The sequence below is a fragment of the Montipora foliosa genome, chromosome 9 (genome assembly GCF_036669935.1).
Source record: "Montipora foliosa isolate CH-2021 chromosome 9, ASM3666993v2, whole genome shotgun sequence".
NCBI lineage: Eukaryota > Metazoa > Cnidaria > Anthozoa > Scleractinia > Acroporidae > Montipora > Montipora foliosa.
Window position 1 is genome coordinate 7184755 of NC_090877.1, and position 11936 is coordinate 7196690.

Sequence of the window (11936 nt, forward strand, 5' to 3'; positions counted from 1 at the left end):
GATTTCAGGTCAGTGTTACATTGGTTTTTTTGGCCGTTTCTCCAGTTTCCTTGACTGAATTGTGCTCATTCTGGTACAGTTTGAGAGATCTCTTCTCCCTGCACAAGTTAGTGGACAAAGCTGTTCCTGACCGTTAAAAGTGATGATGTCACAAGATGGGACCGTGGATAAAGCTGGACGTATTTTGCCAGATAGTAATCAAAGGGTTTGAGAAAAAAAAAAAAAAAATTGCAAAAACTCTGCCTGGGGTCCCCCGTGCTACTTTCGATCCAAAGAGGGAGAGATTAATCGGTCCCTGAGCCATCTGTGATTAACCCCTTGACTACGGTAGCTCCTTCTGTAAGTGTTGTAAAAACTAAGGATAGTCTATAGTTCTGAATTTTATTCCTTGTTCTTGTTCATGTGGTAAGCAGAGTTAGTACAGAACGCATGCGCATTCGTAAAATACGTATTAACCCTTTGGCTACTAGAGATTTGGCCGAAAAACACGTTTTGAAGCTAGTTGAGGGGGCTTTTTATCAATGTGGTGCTGTTTAAGAGCTAAACCTCCGTACAAACCCGTTTTTTCCAGGTTGTACACTCCGCGGCCTTTTCACTCAGGTGCTTGCAAAGTTCGGCATGCGCAGAAAGCAAAATTTCGACATAGTTTTTGGCTTTAAAAGTAGCACAACACTTTCGACTTTCACTTTTCGCTTTCTCTCCTTCCCTCTCTTTTGGCTTTCCTTGCCTCATTTTTCTTTTTTTCAACTTGCTGCGCATTTGGTAGGCTTTATTTTGGTAGGAAGAGTTTCTGAGAAACATTTCATCATCTTATAATTAGGTGATCAGAAAGGTAGGTGGGTAATGGCGCAAGCTTTTCATGGAGATTTCAGGTCAGTGTTACATTGGTTTTTTTGGCCGTTTCTCCAGTTTCCTTGACTGAATTGTGCTCATTCTGGTACAGTTTGAGAGATCTCTTCTCCCTGCACAAGTTAGTGGACAAAGCTGTTCCTGACCGTTAAAAGTGATGATGTCACAAGATGGGACCGTGGATAAAGCTGGACGTATTTTGCCAGATAGTAATCAAAGGGTTTGAGAAAAAAAAAAAAAAATTGCAAAAACTCTGCCTGGGGTCCCCCGTGCTACTTTCGATCCAAAGAGGGAGAGATTAATCGGTCCCTGAGCCATCTGTGATTAACCCCTTGACTACGGTAGCTCCTTCTGTAAGTGTAGTAAAAACTAAGGATAGTCTATAGTTCTGAATTTTATTCCTTGTTCTTGTTCATGTGGTAAGCAGAGTTAGTACAGAACGCATGCGCATTCGTAAAATACGTATTAACCCTTTGGCTACTAGAGATTTGGCCGAAAAACACGTTTTGAAGCTAGTTGAGGGGTCTTTTTGGTCAATGTGGTGCTGTTTAAGAGCTAAACCTCCGTACAAACCCGTTTTTTCCAGGTTGTACACTCCGCGGCCTTTTCACTCAGGTGCTTGCAAAGTTCGGCATGCGCAGAAAGCAAAATTTCGACATAGTTTTTGGCTTTAAAAGTAGCACAACACTTTCGACTTTCACTTTTCGCTTTCTCTCCTTCCCTCTCTTTGGCTTTCCTTGCCTCATTTTTCTTTTTTTCAACTTGCTGCGCATTTGGTAGGCTTTATTTTGGTAGGAAGAGTTTCTGAGAAACATTTCATCATCTTATAATTAGGTGATCAGAAAGGTAGGTGGGTAATGGCGCAAGCTTTTCATGGAGATTTCAGGTCAGTGTTACATTGGTTTTTTGGCCGTTTCTCCAGTTTCCTTGACTGAATTGTGCTCATTCTGGTACAGTTTGAGAGATCTCTTCTCCCTGCACAAGTTAGTGGACAAAGCTGTTCCTGACCGTTAAAAGTGATGATGTCACAAGATGGGACCGTGGATAAAGCTGGACGTATTTTGCCAGATAGTAATCAAAGGGTTTGAGAAAAAAAAAAAAAAATTGCAAAAACTCTGCCTGGGGTCCCCCGTGCTACTTTCGATCCAAAGAGGGAGAGATTAATCGGTCCCTGAGCCATCTGTGATTAACCCCTTGACTACGGTAGCTCCTTCTGTAAGTGTTGTAAAAACTAAGGATAGTCTATAGTTCTGAATTTTATTCCTTGTTCTTGTTCATGTGGTAAGCAGAGTTAGTACAGAACGCATGCGCATTCGTAAAATACGTATTAACCCTTTGGCTACTAGAGATTTGGCCGAAAAACACGTTTTGAAGCTAGTTGAGGGGTCTTTTTTGTCAATGTGGTGCTGTTTAAGAGCTAAACCTCCGTACAAACCCGTTTTTTCCAGGTTGTACACTCCGCGGCCTTTTCACTCAGGTGCTTGCAAAGTTCGGCATGCGCAGAAAGCAAAATTTCGACATAGTTTTTGGCTTTAAAAGTAGCACAACACTTTCGACTTTCACTTTTCGCTTTCTCTCCTTCCCTCTCTTTTGGCTTTCCTTGCCTCATTTTTCTTTTTTTCAACTTGCTGCGCATTTGGTAGGCTTTATTTTGGTAGGAAGAGTTTCTGAGAAACATTTCATCATCTTATAATTAGGTGATCAGAAAGGTAGGTGGGTAATGGCGCAAGCTTTTCATGGAGATTTCAGGTCAGTGTTACATTGGTTTTTTTGGCCGTTTCTCCAGTTTCCTTGACTGAATTGTGCTCATTCTGGTACAGTTTGAGAGATCTCTTCTCCCTGCACAAGTTAGTGGACAAAGCTGTTCCTGACCGTTAAAAGTGATGATGTCACAAGATGGGACTGTGGATAAAGCTGGACGTATTTTGCCAGATAGTAATCAAAGGGTTTGAGAAAAAAAAAAAAAAAATTGCAAAAACTCTGCCTGGGGTCCCCCGTGCTACTTTCGATCCAAAGAGGGAGAGATTAATCGGTCCCTGAGCCATCTGTGATTAACCCCTTGACTACGGTAGCTCCTTCTGTAAGTGTAGTAAAAACTAAGGATAGTCTATAGTTCTGAATTTTATTCCTTGTTCTTGTTCATGTGGTAAGCAGAGTTAGTACAGAACGCATGCGCATTCGTAAAATACGTATTAACCCTTTGGCTACTAGAGATTTGGCCGAAAAACACGTTTTGAAGCTAGTTGAGGGGTCTTTTTGGTCAATGTGGTGCTGTTTAAGAGCTAAACCTCCGTACAAACCCGTTTTTTCCAGGTTGTACACTCCGCGGCCTTTTCACTCAGGTGCTTGCAAAGTTCGGCATGCGCAGAAAGCAAAATTTCGACATAGTTTTTGGCTTTAAAAGTAGCACAACACTTTCGACTTTCACTTTTCGCTTTCTCTCCTTCCCTCTCTTTTGGCTTTCCTTGCCTCATTTTTCTTTTTTTCAACTTGCTGCGCATTTGGTAGGCTTTATTTTGGTAGGAAGAGTTTCTGAGAAACATTTCATCATCTTATAATTAGGTGATCAGAAAGGTAGGTGGGTAATGGCGCAAGCTTTTCATGGAGATTTCAGGTCAGTGTTACATTGGTTTTTTGGCCGTTTCTCCAGTTTCCTTGACTGAATTGTGCTCATTCTGGTACAGTTTGAGAGATCTCTTCTCCCTGCACAAGTTAGTGGACAAAGCTGTTCCTGACCGTTAAAAGTGATGATGTCACAAGATGGGACCGTGGATAAAGCTGGACGTATTTTGCCAGATAGTAATCAAAGGGTTTGAGAAAAAAAAAAAAAAAATTGCAAAAACTCTGCCTGGGGTCCCCCGTGCTACTTTCGATCCAAAGAGGGAGAGATTAATCGGTCCCTGAGCCATCTGTGATTAACCCCTTGACTACGGTAGCTCCTTCTGTAAGTGTAGTAAAAACTAAGGATAGTCTATAGTTCTGAATTTTATTCCTTGTTCTTGTTCATGTGGTAAGCAGAGTTAGTACAGAACGCATGCGCATTCGTAAAATACGTATTAACCCTTTGGCTACTAGAGATTTGGCCGAAAAACACGTTTTGAAGCTAGTTGAGGGGTCTTTTTTGTCAATGTGGTGCTGTTTAAGAGCTAAACCTCCGTACAAACCCGTTTTTTCCAGGTTGTACACTCCGCGGCCTTTTCACTCAGGTGCTTGCAAAGTTCGGCATGCGCAGAAAGCAAAATTTCGACATAGTTTTTGGCTTTAAAAGTAGCACAACACTTTCGACTTTCACTTTTCGCTTTCTCTCCTTCCCTCTCTTTTGGCTTTCCTTGCCTCATTTTTCTTTTTTTCAACTTGCTGCGCATTTGGTAGGCTTTATTTTGGTAGGAAGAGTTTCTGAGAAACATTTCATCATCTTATAATTAGGTGATCAGAAAGGTAGGTGGGTAATGGCGCAAGCTTTTCATGGAGATTTCAGGTCAGTGTTACATTGGTTTTTTTGGCCGTTTCTCCAGTTTCCTTGACTGAATTGTGCTCATTCTGGTACAGTTTGAGAGATCTCTTCTCCCTGCACAAGTTAGTGGACAAAGCTGTTCCTGACCGTTAAAAGTGATGATGTCACAAGATGGGACCGTGGATAAAGCTGGACGTATTTTGCCAGATAGTAATCAAAGGGTTTGAGAAAAAAAAAAAAAAAATTGCAAAAACTCTGCCTGGGGTCCCCCGTGCTACTTTCGATCCAAAGAGGGAGAGATTAATCGGTCCCTGAGCCATCTGTGATTAACCCCTTGACTACGGTAGCTCCTTCTGTAAGTGTAGTAAAAACTAAGGATAGTCTATAGTTCTGAATTTTATTCCTTGTTCTTGTTCATGTGGTAAGCAGAGTTAGTACAGAACGCATGCGCATTCGTAAAATACGTATTAACCCTTTGGCTACTAGAGATTTGGCCGAAAAACACGTTTTGAAGCTAGTTGAGGGGTCTTTTTTGTCAATGTGGTGCTGTTTAAGAGCTAAACCTCCGTACAAACCCGTTTTTTCCAGGTTGTACACTCCGCGGCCTTTTCACTCAGGTGCTTGCAAAGTTCGGCATGCGCAGAAAGCAAAATTTCGACATAGTTTTTGGCTTTAAAAGTAGCACAACACTTTCGACTTTCACTTTTCGCTTTCTCTCCTTCCCTCTCTTTTGGCTTTCCTTGCCTCATTTTTCTTTTTTTCAACTTGCTGCGCATTTGGTAGGCTTTATTTTGGTAGGAAGAGTTTCTGAGAAACATTTCATCATCTTATAATTAGGTGATCAGAAAGGTAGGTGGGTAATGGCGCAAGCTTTTCATGGAGATTTCAGGTCAGTGTTACATTGGTTTTTTTGGCCGTTTCTCCAGTTTCCTTGACTGAATTGTGCTCATTCTGGTACAGTTTGAGAGATCTCTTCTCCCTGCACAAGTTAGTGGACAAAGCTGTTCCTGACCGTTAAAAGTGATGATGTCACAAGATGGGACTGTGGATAAAGCTGGACGTATTTTGCCAGATAGTAATCAAAGGGTTTGAGAAAAAAAAAAAAAAATTGCAAAAACTCTGCCTGGGGTCCCCCGTGCTACTTTCGATCCAAAGAGGGAGAGATTAATCGGTCCCTGAGCCATCTGTGATTAACCCCTTGACTACGGTAGCTCCTTCTGTAAGTGTAGTAAAAACTAAGGATAGTCTATAGTTCTGAATTTTATTCCTTGTTCTTGTTCATGTGGTAAGCAGAGTTAGTACAGAACGCATGCGCATTCGTAAAATACGTATTAACCCTTTGGCTACTAGAGATTTGGCCGAAAAACACGTTTTGAAGCTAGTTGAGGGGTCTTTTTTGTCAATGTGGTGCTGTTTAAGAGCTAAACCTCCGTACAAACCCGTTTTTTCCAGGTTGTACACTCCGCGGCCTTTTCACTCAGGTGCTTGCAAAGTTCGGCATGCGCAGAAAGCAAAATTTCGACATAGTTTTTGGCTTTAAAAGTAGCACAACACTTTCGACTTTCACTTTTCGCTTTCTCTCCTTCCCTCTCTTTTGGCTTTCCTTGCCTCATTTTTCTTTTTTTCAACTTGCTGCGCATTTGGTAGGCTTTATTTTGGTAGGAAGAGTTTCTGAGAAACATTTCATCATCTTATAATTAGGTGATCAGAAAGGTAGGTGGGTAATGGCGCAAGCTTTTCATGGAGATTTCAGGTCAGTGTTACATTGGTTTTTTTGGCCGTTTCTCCAGTTTCCTTGACTGAATTGTGCTCATTCTGGTACAGTTTGAGAGATCTCTTCTCCCTGCACAAGTTAGTGGACAAAGCTGTTCCTGACCGTTAAAAGTGATGATGTCACAAGATGGGACCGTGGATAAAGCTGGACGTATTTTGCCAGATAGTAATCAAAGGGTTTGAGAAAAAAAAAAAAAAATTGCAAAAACTCTGCCTGGGGTCCCCCGTGCTACTTTCGATCCAAAGAGGGAGAGATTAATCGGTCCCTGAGCCATCTGTGATTAACCCCTTGACTACGGTAGCTCCTTCTGTAAGTGTTGTAAAAACTAAGGATAGTCTATAGTTCTGAATTTTATTCCTTGTTCTTGTTCATGTGGTAAGCAGAGTTAGTACAGAACGCATGCGCATTCGTAAAATACGTATTAACCCTTTGGCTACTAGAGATTTGGCCGAAAAACACGTTTTGAAGCTAGTTGAGGGGTCTTTTTGGTCAATGTGGTGCTGTTTAAGAGCTAAACCTCCGTACACTCCCGTTTTTCGCAGGTTGTACACTCCGCGGCCTTTTCACTCAGGTGCTTGCAAAGTTCGGCATGCGCAGAAAGCAAAATTTCGACATAGTTTTTGGCTTTAAAAGTAGCACAACACTTTCGACTTTCACTTTTCGCTTTCTCTCCTTCCCTCTCTTTTGGCTTTCCTTGCCTCATTTTTCTTTTTTTCAACTTGCTGCGCATTTGGTAGGCTTTATTTTGGTAGGAAGAGTTTCTGAGAAACATTTCATCATCTTATAATTAGGTGATCAGAAAGGTAGGTGGGTAATGGCGCAAGCTTTTCATGGAGATTTCAGGTCAGTGTTACATTGGTTTTTTTGGCCGTTTCTCCAGTTTCCTTGACTGAATTGTGCTCATTCTGGTACAGTTTGAGAGATCTCTTCTCCCTGCACAAGTTAGTGGACAAAGCTGTTCCTGACCGTTAAAAGTGATGATGTCACAAGATGGGACCGTGGATAAAGCTGGACGTATTTTGCCAGATAGTAATCAAAGGGTTTGAGAAAAAAAAAAAAAAATTGCAAAAACTCTGCCTGGGGTCCCCCGTGCTACTTTCGATCCAAAGAGGGAGAGATTAATCGGTCCCTGAGCCATCTGTGATTAACCCCTTGACTACGGTAGCTCCTTCTGTAAGTGTTGTAAAAACTAAGGATAGTCTATAGTTCTGAATTTTATTCCTTGTTCTTGTTCATGTGGTAAGCAGAGTTAGTACAGAACGCATGCGCATTCGTAAAATACGTATTAACCCTTTGGCTACTAGAGATTTGGCCGAAAAACACGTTTTGAAGCTAGTTGAGGGGTCTTTTTGGTCAATGTGGTGCTGTTTAAGAGCTAAACCTCCGTACAAACCCGTTTTTTCCAGGTTGTACACTCCGCGGCCTTTTCACTCAGGTGCTTGCAAAGTTCGGCATGCGCAGAAAGCAAAATTTCGACATAGTTTTTGGCTTTAAAAGTAGCACAACACTTTCGACTTTCACTTTTCGCTTTCTCTCCTTCCCTCTCTTTTGGCTTTCCTTGCCTCATTTTCTTTTTTTCAACTTGCTGCGCATTTGGTAGGCTTTATTTTGGTAGGAAGAGTTTCTGAGAAACATTTCATCATCTTATAATTAGGTGATCAGAAAGGTAGGTGGGTAATGGCGCAAGCTTTTCATGGAGATTTCAGGTCAGTGTTACATTGGTTTTTTTGGCCGTTTCTCCAGTTTCCTTGACTGAATTGTGCTCATTCTGGTACAGTTTGAGAGATCTCTTCTCCCTGCACAAGTTAGTGGACAAAGCTGTTCCTGACCGTTAAAAGTGATGATGTCACAAGATGGGACCGTGGATAAAGCTGGACGTATTTTGCCAGATAGTAATCAAAGGGTTTGAGAAAAAAAAAAAAAAATTGCAAAAACTCTGCCTGGGGTCCCCCGTGCTACTTTCGATCCAAAGAGGGAGAGATTAATCGGTCCCTGAGCCATCTGTGATTAACCCCTTGACTACGGTAGCTCCTTCTGTAAGTGTAGTAAAAACTAAGGATAGTCTATAGTTCTGAATTTTATTCCTTGTTCTTGTTCATGTGGTAAGCAGAGTTAGTACAGAACGCATGCGCATTCGTAAAATACGTATTAACCCTTTGGCTACTAGAGATTTGGCCGAAAAACACGTTTTGAAGCTAGTTGAGGGGTCTTTTTGTCAATGTGGTGCTGTTTAAGAGCTAAACCTCCGTACAAACCCGTTTTTTCCAGGTTGTACACTCCGCGGCCTTTTCACTCAGGTGCTTGCAAAGTTCGGCATGCGCAGAAAGCAAAATTTCGACATAGTTTTTGGCTTTAAAAGTAGCACAACACTTTCGACTTTCACTTTTCGCTTTCTCTCCTTCCCTCTCTTTTGGCTTTCCTTGCCTCATTTTTCTTTTTTTCAACTTGCTGCGCATTTGGTAGGCTTTATTTTGGTAGGAAGAGTTTCTGAGAAACATTTCATCATCTTATAATTAGGTGATCAGAAAGGTAGGTGGGTAATGGCGCAAGCTTTTCATGGAGATTTCAGGTCAGTGTTACATTGGTTTTTTTGGCCGTTTCTCCAGTTTCCTTGACTGAATTGTGCTCATTCTGGTACAGTTTGAGAGATCTCTTCTCCCTGCACAAGTTAGTGGACAAAGCTGTTCCTGACCGTTAAAAGTGATGATGTCACAAGATGGGACTGTGGATAAAGCTGGACGTATTTTGCCAGATAGTAATCAAAGGGTTTGAGAAAAAAAAAAAAAATTGCAAAAACTCTGCCTGGGGTCCCCCGTGCTACTTTCGATCCAAAGAGGGAGAGATTAATCGGTCCCTGAGCCATCTGTGATTAACCCCTTGACTACGGTAGCTCCTTCTGTAAGTGTAGTAAAAACTAAGGATAGTCTATAGTTCTGAATTTTATTCCTTGTTCTTGTTCATGTGGTAAGCAGAGTTAGTACAGAACGCATGCGCATTCGTAAAATACGTATTAACCCTTTGGCTACTAGAGATTTGGCCGAAAAACACGTTTTGAAGCTAGTTGAGGGGTCTTTTTGTCAATGTGGTGCTGTTTAAGAGCTAAACCTCCGTACAAACCCGTTTTTTCCAGGTTGTACACTCCGCGGCCTTTTCACTCAGGTGCTTGCAAAGTTCGGCATGCGCAGAAAGCAAAATTTCGACATAGTTTTTGGCTTTAAAAGTAGCACAACACTTTCGACTTTCACTTTTCGCTTTCTCTCCTTCCCTCTCTTTTGGCTTTCCTTGCCTCATTTTTCTTTTTTCAACTTGCTGCGCATTTGGTAGGCTTTATTTTGGTAGGAAGAGTTTCTGAGAAACATTTCATCATCTTATAATTAGGTGATCAGAAAGGTAGGTGGGTAATGGCGCAAGCTTTTCATGGAGATTTCAGGTCAGTGTTACATTGGTTTTTTTGGCCGTTTCTCCAGTTTCCTTGACTGAATTGTGCTCATTCTGGTACAGTTTGAGAGATCTCTTCTCCCTGCACAAGTTAGTGGACAAAGCTGTTCCTGACCGTTAAAAGTGATGATGTCACAAGATGGGACTGTGGATAAAGCTGGACGTATTTTGCCAGATAGTAATCAAAGGGTTTGAGAAAAAAAAAAAAAAATTGCAAAAACTCTGCCTGGGGTCCCCCGTGCTACTTTCGATCCAAAGAGGGAGAGATTAATCGGTCCCTGAGCCATCTGTGATTAACCCCTTGACTACGGTAGCTCCTTCTGTAAGTGTAGTAAAAACTAAGGATAGTCTATAGTTCTGAATTTTATTCCTTGTTCTTGTTCATGTGGTAAGCAGAGTTAGTACAGAACGCATGCGCATTCGTAAAATACGTATTAACCCTTTGGCTACTAGAGATTTGGCCGAAAAACACGTTTTGAAGCTAGTTGAGGGGTCTTTTTTGTCAATGTGGTGCTGTTTAAGAGCTAAACCTCCGTACAAACCCGTTTTTTCCAGGTTGTACACTCCGCGGCCTTTTCACTCAGGTGCTTGCAAAGTTCGGCATGCGCAGAAAGCAAAATTTCGACATAGTTTTTGGCTTTAAAAGTAGCACAACACTTTCGACTTTCACTTTTCGCTTTCTCTCCTTCCCTCTCTTTTGGCTTTCCTTGCCTCATTTTTCTTTTTTTCAACTTGCTGCGCATTTGGTAGGCTTTATTTTGGTAGGAAGAGTTTCTGAGAAACATTTCATCATCTTATAATTAGGTGATCAGAAAGGTAGGTGGGTAATGGCGCAAGCTTTTCATGGAGATTTCAGGTCAGTGTTACATTGGTTTTTTTGGCCGTTTCTCCAGTTTCCTTGACTGAATTGTGCTCATTCTGGTACAGTTTGAGAGATCTCTTCTCCCTGCACAAGTTAGTGGACAAAGCTGTTCCTGACCGTTAAAAGTGATGATGTCACAAGATGGGACTGTGGATAAAGCTGGACGTATTTTGCCAGATAGTAATCAAAGGGTTTGAGAAAAAAAAAAAAAAAATTGCAAAAACTCTGCCTGGGGTCCCCCGTGCTACTTTCGATCCAAAGAGGGAGAGATTAATCGGTCCCTGAGCCATCTGTGATTAACCCCTTGACTACGGTAGCTCCTTCTGTAAGTGTAGTAAAAACTAAGGATAGTCTATAGTTCTGAATTTTATTCCTTGTTCTTGTTCATGTGGTAAGCAGAGTTAGTACAGAACGCATGCGCATTCGTAAAATACGTATTAACCCTTTGGCTACTAGAGATTTGGCCGAAAAACACGTTTTGAAGCTAGTTGAGGGGTCTTTTTTGTCAATGTGGTGCTGTTTAAGAGCTAAACCTCCGTACAAACCCGTTTTTTCCAGGTTGTACACTCCGCGGCCTTTTCACTCAGGTGCTTGCAAAGTTCGGCATGCGCAGAAAGCAAAATTTCGACATAGTTTTTGGCTTTAAAAGTAGCACAACACTTTCGACTTTCACTTTTCGCTTTCTCTCCTTCCCTCTCTTTTGGCTTTCCTTGCCTCATTTTTCTTTTTTTCAACTTGCTGCGCATTTGGTAGGCTTTATTTTGGTAGGAAGAGTTTCTGAGAAACATTTCATCATCTTATAATTAGGTGATCAGAAAGGTAGGTGGGTAATGGCGCAAGCTTTTCATGGAGATTTCAGGTCAGTGTTACATTGGTTTTTTTGGCCGTTTCTCCAGTTTTCTTGACTGAATTGTGCTCATTCTGGTACAGTTTGAGAGATCTCTTCTCCCTGCACAAGTTAGTGGACAAAGCTGTTCCTGACCGTTAAAAGTGATGATGTCACAAGATGGGACCGTGGATAAAGCTGGACGTATTTTGCCAGATAGTAATCAAAGGGTTTGAGAAAAAAAAAAAAAAATTGCAAAAACTCTGCCTGGGGTCCCCCGTGCTACTTTCGATCCAAAGAGGGAGAGATTAATCGGTCCCTGAGCCATCTGTGATTAACCCCTTGACTACGGTAGCTCCTTCTGTAAGTGTTGTAAAAACTAAGGATAGTCTATAGTTCTGAATTTTATTCCTTGTTCTTGTTCATGTGGTAAGCAGAGTTAGTACAGAACGCATGCGCATTCGTAAAATACGTATTAACCCTTTGGCTACTAGAGATTTGGCCGAAAAACAGGTTTTGAAGCTAGTTGAGGGGTCTTTTTGGTCAATGTGGTGCTGTTTAAGAGCTAAACCTCCGTACAAACCCGGTTTTTCCAGGTTGTACACTCCGCGGCCTTTTCACTCAGGTGCTTGCAAAGTTCGGCATGCGCAGAAAGCAAAATTTCGACATAGTTTTTGGCTTTAAAAGTAGCACAACACTTTCGACTTTCACTTTTCGCTTTCTCTCCTTCCCT